The sequence below is a fragment of the Mustela nivalis genome, assembly GCF_964662115.1.
Source record: "Mustela nivalis genome assembly, contig: HAP1_SCAFFOLD_1098, whole genome shotgun sequence".
Taxonomy (NCBI): domain Eukaryota; kingdom Metazoa; phylum Chordata; class Mammalia; order Carnivora; family Mustelidae; genus Mustela; species Mustela nivalis.
The window spans coordinates 17068-31110 of NW_028135566.1; the positions used below are offsets into that span (position 1 = coordinate 17068).

The 14043-nt window shown below is 35.9% G+C and overlaps 1 protein-coding gene across 1 annotated transcript in view; it reads left to right on the forward strand.

Annotated features, from left to right (window-relative positions):
* Nucleotides 1-14043, forward strand: part of LOC309857704 (GTP-binding protein Rit2) — a 201237-nt gene that overhangs the window by 14402 nt on the left and 172792 nt on the right. The gene's annotated exons all lie outside the window — the stretch shown is intronic.

Here is a 14043-nt window from a genome sequence, read left to right on the forward strand (position 1 = left end):
CTTTTTTGATGGGATCCTTGTATGGGGATCAAGGTGAGGCTGGCCTCATAAAATGAGTTTGGAAGTTTTCCTTCCATTTCTATTTTTTGGAACAGTTTCAGGAGAATAGGAATTTAGTTCTTCTTTAAATGTTTGGTAGAATTCCCCCAGGAAGCCGTCTGGCCCTGGGCTTTTGTTTGTTTGGAGATTTTTAATGACTGTTTCAATCTCCTTACTGGTTATGGGTCTGTTCAGGCTTTATTTCTTCCTGGTTCAGTTGTGGTAGTTTATATGTTTCTAGGAATGCATCCATTTCTTCCAGATTGTCAAATTTGTTGGTGTAGAGTTGCTCATAGTATGTTCTTATAATAGTTTGTATTTCTTTGGTGTTAGTTGTGATCTCTCCTCTTTCATTCATGATTTTATTTATTTGGGTCCTTTCTCTTTTCTTTTTGATAAGTCTGGCCTGGGGTTTATCAATTTTATTAATTCTTTCAAAGAACCAGCTCCTAGTTTCGTTGATTTGCTCTATTGTTTTTTTTTTGTTGTTGTTTCTATTTCATTGATTTCTGCTCTGATCTTCATGATTTCTCTTCTCCTGCTGGGCTTAGGGTTTCTTTCTTGTTCTTTCTCCAGCTCCTTTAGGTGTAGGGTTAGGTTGTGTACCTGAGACCTTTCTTGTTTCTTGAGAAAGGCTTGTACTGCTATATATTTTCCTCTCAGGACTGCCTTTGTTGTGTCCCACAGATTTTGAACCATTGTATTTTCATTATCATTTGTTTCCATGATTTTTTTCAATTCTCCTTTAATTTCCCGGTTGACCCATTCATTCTTTAGGAAGGATGCTGTTTAGTCTCCATGTATTTGGGTTCTTTCCAAACTTCCTCTTGTGGTTGAGTTCTAGCTTCAGAGCATTGTGGTCTGAAAATATGCAGGGAATGATCCCAATCTTTTGAAACCGGTTGAATCCTGCTTTAGGACCGAGGATGTGATCGGAGAATGTGGAGAATGTTCCATGTGCACTGGAGAAGAATGTGTATTCTGTTTCTTTAGGATGAAATGTTCTGGATATATCTGTGATGCCCATCTGGTCCAGTGTGTCATTTAAGGCCTTTATTTCCTTGCTGATCTTTTGCTTGGGTGATCTGTCCATTTCAGTGAGGGGAGTGTTAAAGTCCCCTACTATTATTATATTATTGTTGATGCGTTTCTTTGATTTTGTTATTAATTGGTTTATATAGTTGGCTGCTCCCATGTTGGGGGCATAGATATTTAAAATTGTTAGATCTTCTTGTTGGACAGACCCTTTGAGTATGATATAGTGTCCTTCCTCATCTCTTATTATAGTCTTTGGCTTAAAATCTAATTGATCTGATATAAGGATTGCCACTCCTGCTTTCTTCTGGTGTCCATTAGCATGGTAAATCTTTTCCACCCTCTCACTTTAAATCTGGAGTTGTCTTTGGGCTTAAAATGAGTTTCTTGGAGGCAGCATATAGATGGGTTTTGTTTTTTTATCCATTCTGATACCCTGTGTCTTTTGACAGGGGCATTTAGCCCATTAACATTCAGGGTAACTATTGAGAGATATGAATTTAGTGCCATTGTATTGCCTGTAAGGTGACTGTTACTGTATATTGTCTCTGTTCCTTACTGATCTACCACTTGTAGGCTCTCTCTTTGCTTAGAGGACCCCTTTCAATATTTCCTGTAGAGCTGGTTTGGTATTTGCAAATTCTTTCAGTTTTTGTTTGTCCTGGAAGCTTTTAATCTCTCCTTCTATTTTCAATGATAGCCTAGCTGGATATAGTATTCTTGGCTGCATGTTTTTCTCGTTTAGTGCTCTGAAAATATCATGCCAGCTCTTTCTGGCCTGCCAGGTCTCTGTGGATAAGTCAGCTGCCAATCTAATATTTTTACCATTGTATGTTACAGACTTCTTTTCCTGGGCTGCTTTCAGGATTTTCTCTTTGTCACTAAGGCTTGTAAATTTTACTATTAGGTGACAGGGTGTGGGCCTATTCTTATTGATTTTGAGGGGCGTTCTCTGAACCTCCTGAATTTTGAAGCTCGTTCCCTTTGCCATATTGGGGAAATTCTCCCCAATAATTCTCTCCAGTATACCTTCTGCTCCCCTCTCTCTTTCTTCTTCTTCTGGAATCCCAATTATTCTAATGTTGTTTCATCTTATGGTGTCGCTTATCTCTCGAATTCTCCCCTTGTGGTCTAGTAGCTGTTTGTCCCTCTTTTGCTCAGCTTCTTTATTCTCTATCATTTGGTCTTCTATATCACTAATTCTTTCTTCTGCCTCATTTATCCTAGCAGTGAGAGCCTCCATTTTTGATTGCACCTCATTAATAGCTTTTTTGATTTCAACTTGGTTAGATTTTAGTTCTTTTATTTCTCCAGAAAGGGCTTTTTATCTCCTGAGAGGGTTTCTCTAATATCTTCCGTGCCTTTTTCGAGCCCGGCTAGAACCTTGAGAATTGTCATTCTGAACTCTAGATCTGACATATTACAAATGTCTGTATTGATTAGGTCCCTAGCCTTCAGTACTGCCTCTTGTTCTTTTTTTTGTGGTGAATTTTTCTGCCTTGTCATTAAAAATGTACATCTTTTATGTCCTTGAAAATGCAAAGCACATTTATCTAAAAATGTGATAAATAACTTTTTTATCCACCTAAATTCTTTTTTTTTTAATTACTCTTCATGTTTTAGTCACTGTGACCTATCACATTTACTTCTGATGGGAAACTAGAAAGACTAAAGACAAAACAAAGAAAACAAAAATATCAATTTAAACTAATCAGGAACTTTGTCATGATCTATCCCTCCAAGTCTACTAGTTTATTTCAGTGAGAAGGTTGTTCAAAATTACCTGGTAGCCTATTGCCAGAAGGGGAACTGACCCTCAAATTTTAATGATACGTTCTTTATTGGCCAGTGGATTCTTTGCTATGGCAGTTTAGCTTGTCAGCCTTGTACATACATCTAGCTGTTCTAAATCAATCATAAATTAAATACCAATGAGTAGGATTAAGTTTTATTTTTGAAAAGCTCTATGAGCTATGCATACCAGATCCTGGCCCCTGAGTGCCCATTATTCTTGGTAGGAGCCTGGACTATACCCATCTGGTCCTCTCTTGGGACTTGGGAGGCAGTAGCCAGGTTAGTAGATGGGTAGAAGTGAAGGGAAGCAGGATCAGTCACCTATAGGTGAGAGAGGGGTTATGATAGACTCTTCCCAGCCCATGTCAAACACCCTTGATAGGTCCCTGTGTGGAGCCCTGTGCTTGTTTTCCTCCAAATATGCATGTATCTTACAATTTCTTCCTTTGTACACAATCATTCTGCTAGTCTGCAAAGTAAACTCCAATGCCTGATCCCATCCAAACACAGCCTTGTGTACCTCTGTAATGCCAACTTCCCATGGCTTGAATTTTAAACCATCAGTACACTAAACCATTTGTTCATTGAACATCACACACTGGGGTGCCCTTCCTGTTCTGACCTCTGTACTTGTTAGTGTCTTTGTACTTTACACACTGTATCTATTTTGTATACATCTGCCTATACAAATTGTGCACTAAATGGAAGAGGGAACTAGTTTTTACTAAACTAAAAAGTCAGAAGAAAGACTTCAAACAAAGATAGGCAAAAGAAACAAAGCCATTTACTACTGTCAGCCAAAATCTTGAGCACAAAAGACAGGTTTTGAAATGCAGTGTTCTATACACAGCAATTAATGATGTATGTCATCTGTTTCTAATCTATCACTAATGCTACAAAAATGAGAATAATCTGCAATTAAAATTACCATGAGAAGCAGCAGGGGAGAGGCTGAATAGAAGATGGTTTTTCTCTAAGAAACCAATAATGTCAGAAGCATTGTTGAATATCTTAAGCATATCATGCTATTATTTAAATTAAGATTTATCTTTTTCTCATAAAATTTGCTTTAAATAGAAAAGATCAAGGAGTAAAGACATAATCAAAGAAGACATTTCTTATAAAGAAATTCATGCAGTAATGACATTAATGTGATATGGTTTTAGCATTTTTTTGATTCTGTTTTGCTGTATTCTCAGTATATGTTTCTATAAAAATGAGACATTGCGAGGGAAAATGGATTGGTTTTTGTTTTGAGAATAAATGGAAACTCAGATTACTTCATTTTTGCCTGATGGCAAATAGAGTCCTAATAATGGGCAGAGCGTTAACTGAATATGTAATGTGAATTCAGGCTGGCTGGCGACTCTCAACCACATAACACTCTCCCTGTGTATTGAAACTCGCCATTCAATATTAGGGAGTACAAACTTTCATTCCAAGGGAGAAACAAGGCTTAAAGTGAAAATACTTTTAGAAGAGGCAGATACATACGTGTGGGTATATATGTTTATCTCATCTACTTTTATTTAATAAAGGAAAAAACTATCGCTTATAAATGTTAAGTTCCTTTTTTCCTCCTCATTCTTTATCCCTAGTTGTGAGTTCTGGAGAAAGCCTCCTTACCTTATCTTCTATCTAATCATAAATACATGTTTCTGTCATTTACAAACCATGTGTAGTTAGAAATAATAGGTATTATAATTTTACGTATTGTAAAATTTAAATATATTTAAATACATCATATGGGATACACACACATACTCATACCTACAGGTATACAGGTCTGCCTATCTATCTATGTATCTAGGCATAGACTTTGGGTCTTGTTTCATACAAGGTTATTATTTTGATATATATGTTGACATATATATACCTAGTTCATTCATTTTAATGGTTGCATAATAATTTGATCAATTAATATATTGAAATTTACATTGACCTATTGTAAAATGTTTCCACCAGGTTTTTCACATTACTAGCAACACTGCCATGAACATTTCTTTGCACATCTCCTCAAACACATGTGCAAAAACAGCCATAGCAGAAACGGCTTGAAGTGAAATTGAAGTTGGTGAAGGCATGCAAATTTTCAGTTTATTGGGTATTGACAAATTGTTTTCCAATTTTGCACCAATTTATGCACTCTTGAGAATGTTAAAAAACCCTCTTCCTATATCCTAATTATTGGATTTTAGATTTCTGTCAGTCTAGTGTGAAAATTTATCATTCCTTTGCTTGGATTTTCATTCTCTTCATCACCAGTTAAGTTGGACACTTTTTCATATACCTTTGTTGTACCCTTTCATGAATTATCTTTTTACTCTTTGCCCACATTTTTCTTGTTACCTACTGTTTGTATATGAATTAGTAGGAGTTTCTTATATATTCTGATGGGATTCTTTCTTATGTTTTACACACACACACACACACATACACACAAATGTACCAATATACACTTCTTTTTTTCATTTTAAATTTCCTTCATGAGTTGTATTTTGAGTTATGCCTAGAAATTTCTTCTTTAACAAGATGGGCCTGGTATTACTGGTCAATCTATTACATATGTTTCATAATTATTTTCTTTATATCAAATTTTGAAAGAGGTCTAAGAGGTACATGCTAAGACTTAAGGTTTTTCCACTTTTTCTTATAATTTTGTTGGACTGTGTCATATGCAAGATGATTTTCTTTAAAAGCACATGGATATATGTTGAATCTTCTAGATTGCTTCTTTTTTAATCAACAAAATAACAAAGACTTTCTTTTTATAAATTCACCAAAATGCATTGTAAATCGCTGTGGTCCAAATTACTTTTTTTTTTACATTTTAATTCTAGTATAGAATGTTAGTTCTAGTGTAGAATATTAACGTATAGTATTTTATTAGTTTCAGTTATACAGTCTAGTGATTCAGCAGTTATATACATTACTCAGTGCTCCTCAGGAGAGGAGCACTACTAATCCTGTTTACCCTACCCACCTCCCCTGTGGTGACCATCAGTTCTCTATAGTTTAGTGTCTGTTTTTTGGTTTGTTTCTTTTTTTCTTTATTCATTCCTTTTGTTTCTTAAATCCACAAATGAGTGAAAATCATATGGTATTGGTCTTTCTCTGACCAACTTATTTTGCTTAGCATTATACCTTCTCATTCCATCCATATCATTGCAAATGGCAAGATTTCATTTCATTCTTTTTTATGGCTGAGTGATTTTCCATTGTGTGTGTGTGCACGTGTGTGTGTGTGTGTGTGTGTGTGTGTGTGTGTGTATGTGTGTGTGTATGTATACCACAGCTTCTTTATCCATTCTTCTATCAATGGACATTTGGGCTGCTTCCATAATTGAGCTATTGTAAATAATGCTGCAATAAACGTTGGGTTGCATATATCTTTTTGAATTAGTGTTTTTGTATTCTTTGGGTAAATACCTGATAGTGGAATTACTGGATCATAGGGTAGTTCTATAATTAATTTTTTGAGGGACCTCAATACTGTTTTCCCTAGTGGCTGCACCAGTTTGCATTCTCACCAACAATGCACAGGGTTCATTTTTCTTCACATCTCAACATTTGTTTCTTGTGCTTTTGATTTTAGCCATTATGACAGGTGTGAGGTGATATCTCATTGTGGTTTTGATTTAATGATGAGTGATGTGAGCATCTTGTCATGTGTCTGTTGACCATCTGTCTCTTCTTTGGAGATATGTATGTTCATGTGGTTTTTTTTAAAATTGGATTATTTTGGGCTTTTTGTGCTGAATTGTATATTCTTTATATATTTCGAATACTAACCCTTTACCAGATATGTCATTTGCAAATATATTTTTTCCATTCAGTAAGTTGTCTTTAGTTTTTTTGATTGTTTCCTTTGCTGAGCAGAAGTATTTTATTTTGATGTAGTCCAAATTGTTTATTTTTGCTTTTGTTTCCCTTGCCTCAGGAGACATATCTAGAAAAATGTTGGGCGATATCAGAGAAATAACTGCCTGTGTCCTCTTGTAGTTCTATAGTGTCAGGTCTCAGATTTAGGTCTTTAATCAATTTTGAGGGAGTTTTTTGTATATAGTTTGAGAAAGTAGTCCAGTTTTACTCTTTTGCATGTGGCTGTCCCGTATTCCCAGCACCATTTGTTGAAGAGACTTTTATTCATTGCAATTTCTTTCCTCCTTTGTCAAAGGTTAATTGACCATATAATCATGGGTTTATTTCTGGGCTCTCTGTTCTATTCCATTGATCTATGGGTCAATTTTTATGCCAGTACCATATGGTTTTGATTATTACAGCTTTGTAGTGTATCTTGATAGCTGGAGTTGTTGATACATCCAGTTTTGTTTTTTCAAGTTTGTTTTGGCTATTTCGGGAATTTTGTGGTACAATATGTATTTTAGGATTGTTTGCTCTACTTCTGTGAAAAAATTGTTGGTATTTTGACAGGAATTACATTCAATCTTCAGATTACTTTGGATAGTATAGGCATTTTAACAACAGCTGTTCCTCTAATTCATGAGCATGTAGTATGTTTACATTTCTTTGTGTCATCTTCAATTTCTTTTATCAATGTTTTATAACATTTGGAATACAGGTCTTTTACCTCCTTGGTTAAGTTCATTTATAAGTATTTTATTATTTTTGGTAAAATCGTGAATGGAATTATTTTATTTTCTCTTTCATTTCCTGCATTGTTAGTGTATAGAGATGTAACAGATTTCTGTACATTGACTTTGTTTCCTCTAACCTTACTGAATTCATTTATCAGTTCAAATAGATTTTTGGTGGAATCTTTTAGGTTTTCTATATATAGTATCAGGTCTTCTGCAAATAGTTGAAAGTTTTACTTCTTCCTTACCTAATTGGCTACATTTTATTTATTTTTGTTGTCTGATTGCATTGACCAGGACTTCCAGTACTATACTGAATGAAAGTAGGTAAGAGTGGTCATCTTTATCTTGTTCCTGACCTTAGGGGAAAAGCTCTTAGTTTTCTCCATTGTAGGCTGTTTGCTATGGGTTTTTCATGTTTTCTTTATTATGTTGAGTTATGTTTTCAGTAAATCTACTTGGTTGAGGGTTTTTAACATGAATGGATGTTGTACTTTTGTCAAATGTTTTTTGTGCATCTATTAAAATGATCATATGGTTTTTTACCTTTATTGATGTATTACATCGATTGATTTATATATATTTAACCACCACCCTTACCTTCTCGGAATCAGTCTCATTTGATCATGATGATTGGTTTTTTAAATGTATTATTAGATTTGGTTTGCTAATATTTTGTTGAGGAATTTTGTATATATGTTCATCAGAGATATTGGCCTGTAGTTCTCTTTTTTGGAAGACCTTTATTTGGTTTTGGTGTTGGGGGAATGCTGGTCTCATAGAATGAACTTGGAAGTTTTCCTTCCTCTTTTGTTTTTTGGAATTGTTGGAGAATAGGTATGAACTTTTTAATATTTGGTAAAATTCGTCTGGTCCTGGATTTTTGTTTGTTGCAAGTTGTTTGATTATAGGTTCAATTTCATTGCTGGTAAATGGTCTGTTCAGGTTTTCTATTTCTTCCTGCTTCAGTATTGGTAGATTATAGGTTTCTAGGCATTTATCTATCCTAGATTGTCTAAATTGTTGGCATATAATTTCTCATATTCTCTTATAATACTTACAAATACAAAATTCATGTGTGTCAGTTATTTTTCCTCTTTCATTTGTGGTTTTGTTTGTGTCCTCTGTTTTTGTTTTGTTTTTGTTTTTGTTTGTTTGATAAGTCTGGTTAAAGTTTTGTCAATTTTGGTGATCTTTTCAAAGAACTAGATCCTAGCTTCATTGATCTGTTATATTGGTTTTTTTGTTTGTTTGTTTGTTTGTTTGTTTGCTTGTTTCTATTTCATTTATTTCTGCTCTAGTCTTTATTATTTCCTTCCTTCTACTGGATTGGGGTTTGTCTGTCTTTTTTTTTCTTAAGTTCCTTTAGGAATAAGTTGGGTTGTTTGAGGTATTTATTTCTTCTTGAGGTAGGTCTGTAATTCTATACCTTCCTTATTAAAACAGCTTTTGCTGCATGCAAAAGATGTTAGACTGGCTTTCTTTTCACTTCCATTTTATGACAAATATTTTTTCCAAACCTTAACTTTAAATCTGCATGTGTCTTTAGGTCTGAAATGCATTTCTTTTTTTTTTTTTTTAATTTTATTTATTTATTTGACAGAGAGAGAGAAGGGGAGGGAGAGAGATCACGAGTAGGCAGAGAGCTAGGCAGAGAGAGGGGAAGCAGGCTCCCCAATGGCAGAGAGCCCGATGCGGGGTTTGATCCCAGGACCCTGAGATCATGACCTGAGCCTAAGGCAGAGGTTTAACCCACTGAGCCACCCAGGCGTCCCTGAAATGAATTTCTTGTAAGCAGCCTATTAATGGGTTTTGCTTTATTATCCACTCGTCACCCTATATCTTTGGTACATTTTGTCCATTTATATGTAAAGTGATTACTGATAAGTATATAATTATTTCCATTTTATTACTTGTTTAATGGCTGGTTTTATAGTTCTCTGCTAGTTTCTTCTCTTGATCTCTTCTGTCACAATTTGCTGGCTTGCGTTAGTGATATACTTGGCTTCTTTTCTCTTAATTTTTTGCATATCTGTTCCAGTTTTAATTTGTGTTTACCATTAGGTTTATATATGAATTGTGCACATATAGCAGTCTATTTTAAGCTGATGATCACTTAAGATTGAACCCATTCTTTACTCCTCTTTCACCAATGTTTTAGGTATATGGTGTCATACTTTCTTTTATTTGTGAATCCTTTGACAACTTTTCAAAATTTATTTATTTATTTGAGAAAAAGAGTAGAGGGGGAGGGACTGAGGAAGAGAGAGAGAGGAAGAGAATCTTAAGCAGACATGGGGTCCAATCCCATGACCCTGAGATCATGCTGAGCTGAAATCAAGTCAGACGCTCAAGCAGCTAAGCCACCCATGCACCCCATAAATAAACTTAATCTTACTGCTTTTGTGCTTTCTACTTTTCTTACTCCTACTATGGTCTTTTCTTTCCACTGAAAGAGTACCCTTTAACATTTCTTGCAGAACTGGTTTAGTGGTCATGAATCCTTTAGTTTTTGTTTGTCCAAGAAATTATTTCTGCTTCTATTATGAATGATAACCTTGTTGGATAAAATATTCTTGGTTGCTGTTATTTCCCCCCAGCATTTGAATATGTCATGCCACACTCTATTGGCCTGCAAAATTTCTGCTAAAAAAAATATGCTAATAGCCTATAGGATTTCCTTTGTGTATAACTGTTTTGTTCTCTGCTATGCTTTTAAAATTCCATTTTGATATTTTTTGCCATTTTAATTACCATGTGTCTTAGAGTGGACCTCCTTGTTTGTTGTTGTTGTTGGTGGTGGTAGTGGTGGTAGTGGTGGTGGTGGTGGTGGTAGTGGTGGTGGTGGTGGCTCTCTGTCTCCTGGGTCTGGTTTTCTGTTTCCTTCCCCGGATTCAGTGTGTTTTCAACTATTATTTCTTCAAATACATTTTCTGTCTCCTTTTTTCTCTCTTCTCCTTCTGGGATCCCTATAATGCAAATGTTGTTATGCTTAATGGTTCTTCTGAGTTCCCCTTAGTATATTCATTTTATTATTATTTTCTCTTCTGTTCAGCTTGATGGCTTTGCATTACTATCTGCTTCCTCTAGTCTACAACTTATTCTATCTAGCATATTATTAATTTCAGTTATTGAGTTCTTTATCTCTCACTGATGTCATCCACTCTTTTCTCAGTTTCACTGAGTATATCTTTATGACCATTACTTTAAATTCTCTATCAGGGATGTAACTTATTTCTATTTATTTTAGTTCTCTTCATGTGATTTTGTCCTGTTTTCTCATTTGGGACACATTCCTCTGTTTCCTCATTTTGTCTAACTCTCTTTGTCTGTTTCTATGTGTTAGGAAAGTCAGCTATGTCTCCACTCTTGAAAGTAGTGGCTTTATGAAGAAGAGGCCAATAGTTCTCTGTAGTACAATGTCCCCTGTTCATCAGAACTTGTCACTCCAAGGCTGTTTCCTGTGTGGGCTACATATACCATACTATTGTGACTGAGCTGTATTTTCTGCCAGTCCAGTCATCTGCAATAGCTCTCTGCCTCTTGAGGGCAAGGTTTAGTCCCTATGTTGTTAGTGGGTCAGTCTGGGGCTGCCTTAGGCTTGAATGATGTCATATGAGGCATTTAGCAGAGAAGCAGTAGCACTTGACTGGAGGGTGTTTTCCCTGTGTTGTCTCTTGAGTTTTCATTGATGAGTGGAACCTGAAGTGAGACCTGATGTCTACCCCCTGTTCACTGCTAGCGCCATAATCAGACTGATCATTATCTTCCTCTCTTCCTGGGGCAGGAGTCACTTGGAAGTGGTGCTTGGTCCTGTCATGGCTGCTTGCACAGTCAGGCTTGTGGTACCACTTTGGATGGGTTCTGGCCAGGGGCACATTGAAGGGAGTAGGTCTGAAGACAAACACAGTGATGGGACATGTGGTGCCATCAAAGTCTACACTGGACCACTGTGTTAGGGTCCCTACAGCTCCCTAGGAAAACTGCTAAGGTCTGCAGAGTAATAGAGGGTGGGTCCACAGGAAATCAAGGTGTAGTATTTCCAGCAATGTTCCTGCTGGTCTGCTACAGGAAGGAAACTGTAGCTGCCTGAGGAAACTCCTTCCCAGGCTGGCCAGGTTGGAGGGTATGGATCTGCAAAAGTGCATGCAGGCAGGGCAATGGTGGCAAGCTAGATGGAGAGTGTTGATGCTGTGCTGGTTCCTGTAGGTATCTTTGTTTCTAAACTGGGGAACAAGGGAGGTAAATTGTACCTGGTAGCTCTTTTGTTCTTGGAGGTGTCTCCCAAAGATCCTTACCCCTCCAACACATGCTCTCCACCTTATAGACCCCAGATGTTTTTCAAACTGCTGCTTCTATTATGTACCTCAGTGGGGAGTCCTCTGTTGTGTGTGCTGTCTTTTCAAGGGCAGAGACTCTGCCCTTCCATCTCTCCCAGAGCTGAGCCTGCTGACCTTCAAGTTTCCAGATGTTAAACACCACTGATTTTTTTTTAAACCCCTCTGGTTTTCAAAGTCAACTGTTACAGGGATTTGTCTTCTTCATTTGGGTCCCCTGTATCTGGAGTGCCTCTAATGGAGGGGTCTGCTCCTCTTCCTTCTCTGCAAATGCTGTGTCCCTACATCCACCAGATAGTCCCTGGGTCTTTGTGGTCTGTGACTGCATGTCTGTCCTCCCTACCTTCTTTAGTGTGCCCCCTTCTCTAAATTTAGCTGTGGAGAGTTTGTTCTTCTGTCCTTCAGATCATTTTCTGGATTATTAACACTGATGTGGGTGCTATCCAGCTATATCCATGAGTGGAGGTGAACATAGGAGACTTTACTCCACTATCCTCCCTGAAAGTCTCCAGATTGCTTCTCTTTCTATTTTTTCTCCATCTCTATTTAAACTGATTTATATCCCACACTTACTATTATATATTTTTTTGAGTTCTCTATTCCTTTATTTTCTGACATATTGTTAAATTGTTCTTCTTGTAACTAGCATGTAAAAATATTATATCAATTTTAAATCCAGTATTATAGACTAAAAATGTAAACTATGCATATTTTATAGCTATTGATTATATTTAAATTTATATAATATTTTCCCATTTGTGATATTTCTCTTTCTCTTTTGAGGTATTCCTGTCTTTAGTTAATAATTATTTTTAATCTCATTGTTGGGAAGTTCTGGTTTATGTCTTATATGTTATTCTCCATTTTTCCACAAACATATTTCTTTTTCCCTAAGAGAAGCCAAAATTAGTTGGTCTTTTTATTTTTTGAGAAACAAAGCATTAGCATGCTTCAACTGCCCTACAATTTTTTCCATTCCTATCTTCTAATTGTTATTTAGATCCTACTTCTAACTTCAAAATTTTGAAATAGTTGAAATAACAGAATATATGTAAGTTATGAAATACATAATAATTAAGTGCACATGAATAAACTCTGTGTCCATCTTGAGAATCAGAACATTCTTAGTAACATTTGAAACTCCCTATAAGGCCTTTATATGATTTCATTTTCCTCTTGTCCTCTTCTGAATTCATAATAATTTGCTTTAATTTAAACTCTTACTACATATCTATGTACCTGTCATAATCATAACATTTATATGTATAAGGGGGAAAACATAAAGCTAGTGTGGTCTTCCAGGTTCCCCTAAATTCTTATAATTATTGAAGATCCCCAAAAACCTTCTGTTTATCTGAGTTTATCTTTATTGATATTTACAATATCAAAAACTAAAACAACTTTTAAATTTATCATTATTAAACATGATTCAGATTAATAGTAAGCTGATTACATGTTGGGATCAACAATACATCTTTTAAATGAAATGAACCTATATTTTCCGCCAAAGTTATTGATAGTGACATTGTTTTATACTATTTGCATATCTTTTTAATGTCTGAACTAAAAGAAGACAGCTGACTTCTCATATCTTCTTTTTTATTCAATCTGCAATGAGCACCTTTTGGTTCAGTATATGGAAAAAATTTAAGCTTAGAAAAGGGAAGCCATTTTTATAGCTCTTCCAGATAGCCATGGATATTCTTCTATGACAATATAGGAAATTCAAGAAGGGGTGTTTTTCTTAAAAATTAGTTGTCTATGGACTCTGAAAAACAGTCTGAGGGGTTTGAAGTGGCGGGGGTTGGGAGGTTGGAGTACCAGGTGGTGGGTATTATAGAGGGCACGGATTGCATGGAGTACTGGGTGTGGTAAAAAAATAATGAATGCTGTTATGCTGAAAATAAATAAAAAAAATAAATTTAAAAAAATTAGTTGTCTAGGGGAGCCTGGTGTGGTTCAGTCATTAAGCGTCTGTCTTCAGCTTGGGTCATGATCCCATAACCCTGAGATTGAGCCCTGCATCAGGCTCCCTGCTCAGCGGGAAGACTACTTCTCCCACTCCCACTCTCCCTGCTTGTGTTCCCTCTCTGTCTCTCTCCCCCTCTGTCAAATAAATAAATAAAATCTTAAAAACATATTAGTTGCCTGTAGAATCCAAACCCATGTCAATGGAATATCATACTCTTGTACCTTAGAATTCATTGGCTATCCTTTCATTTTTGAAAAGACTTTTTATG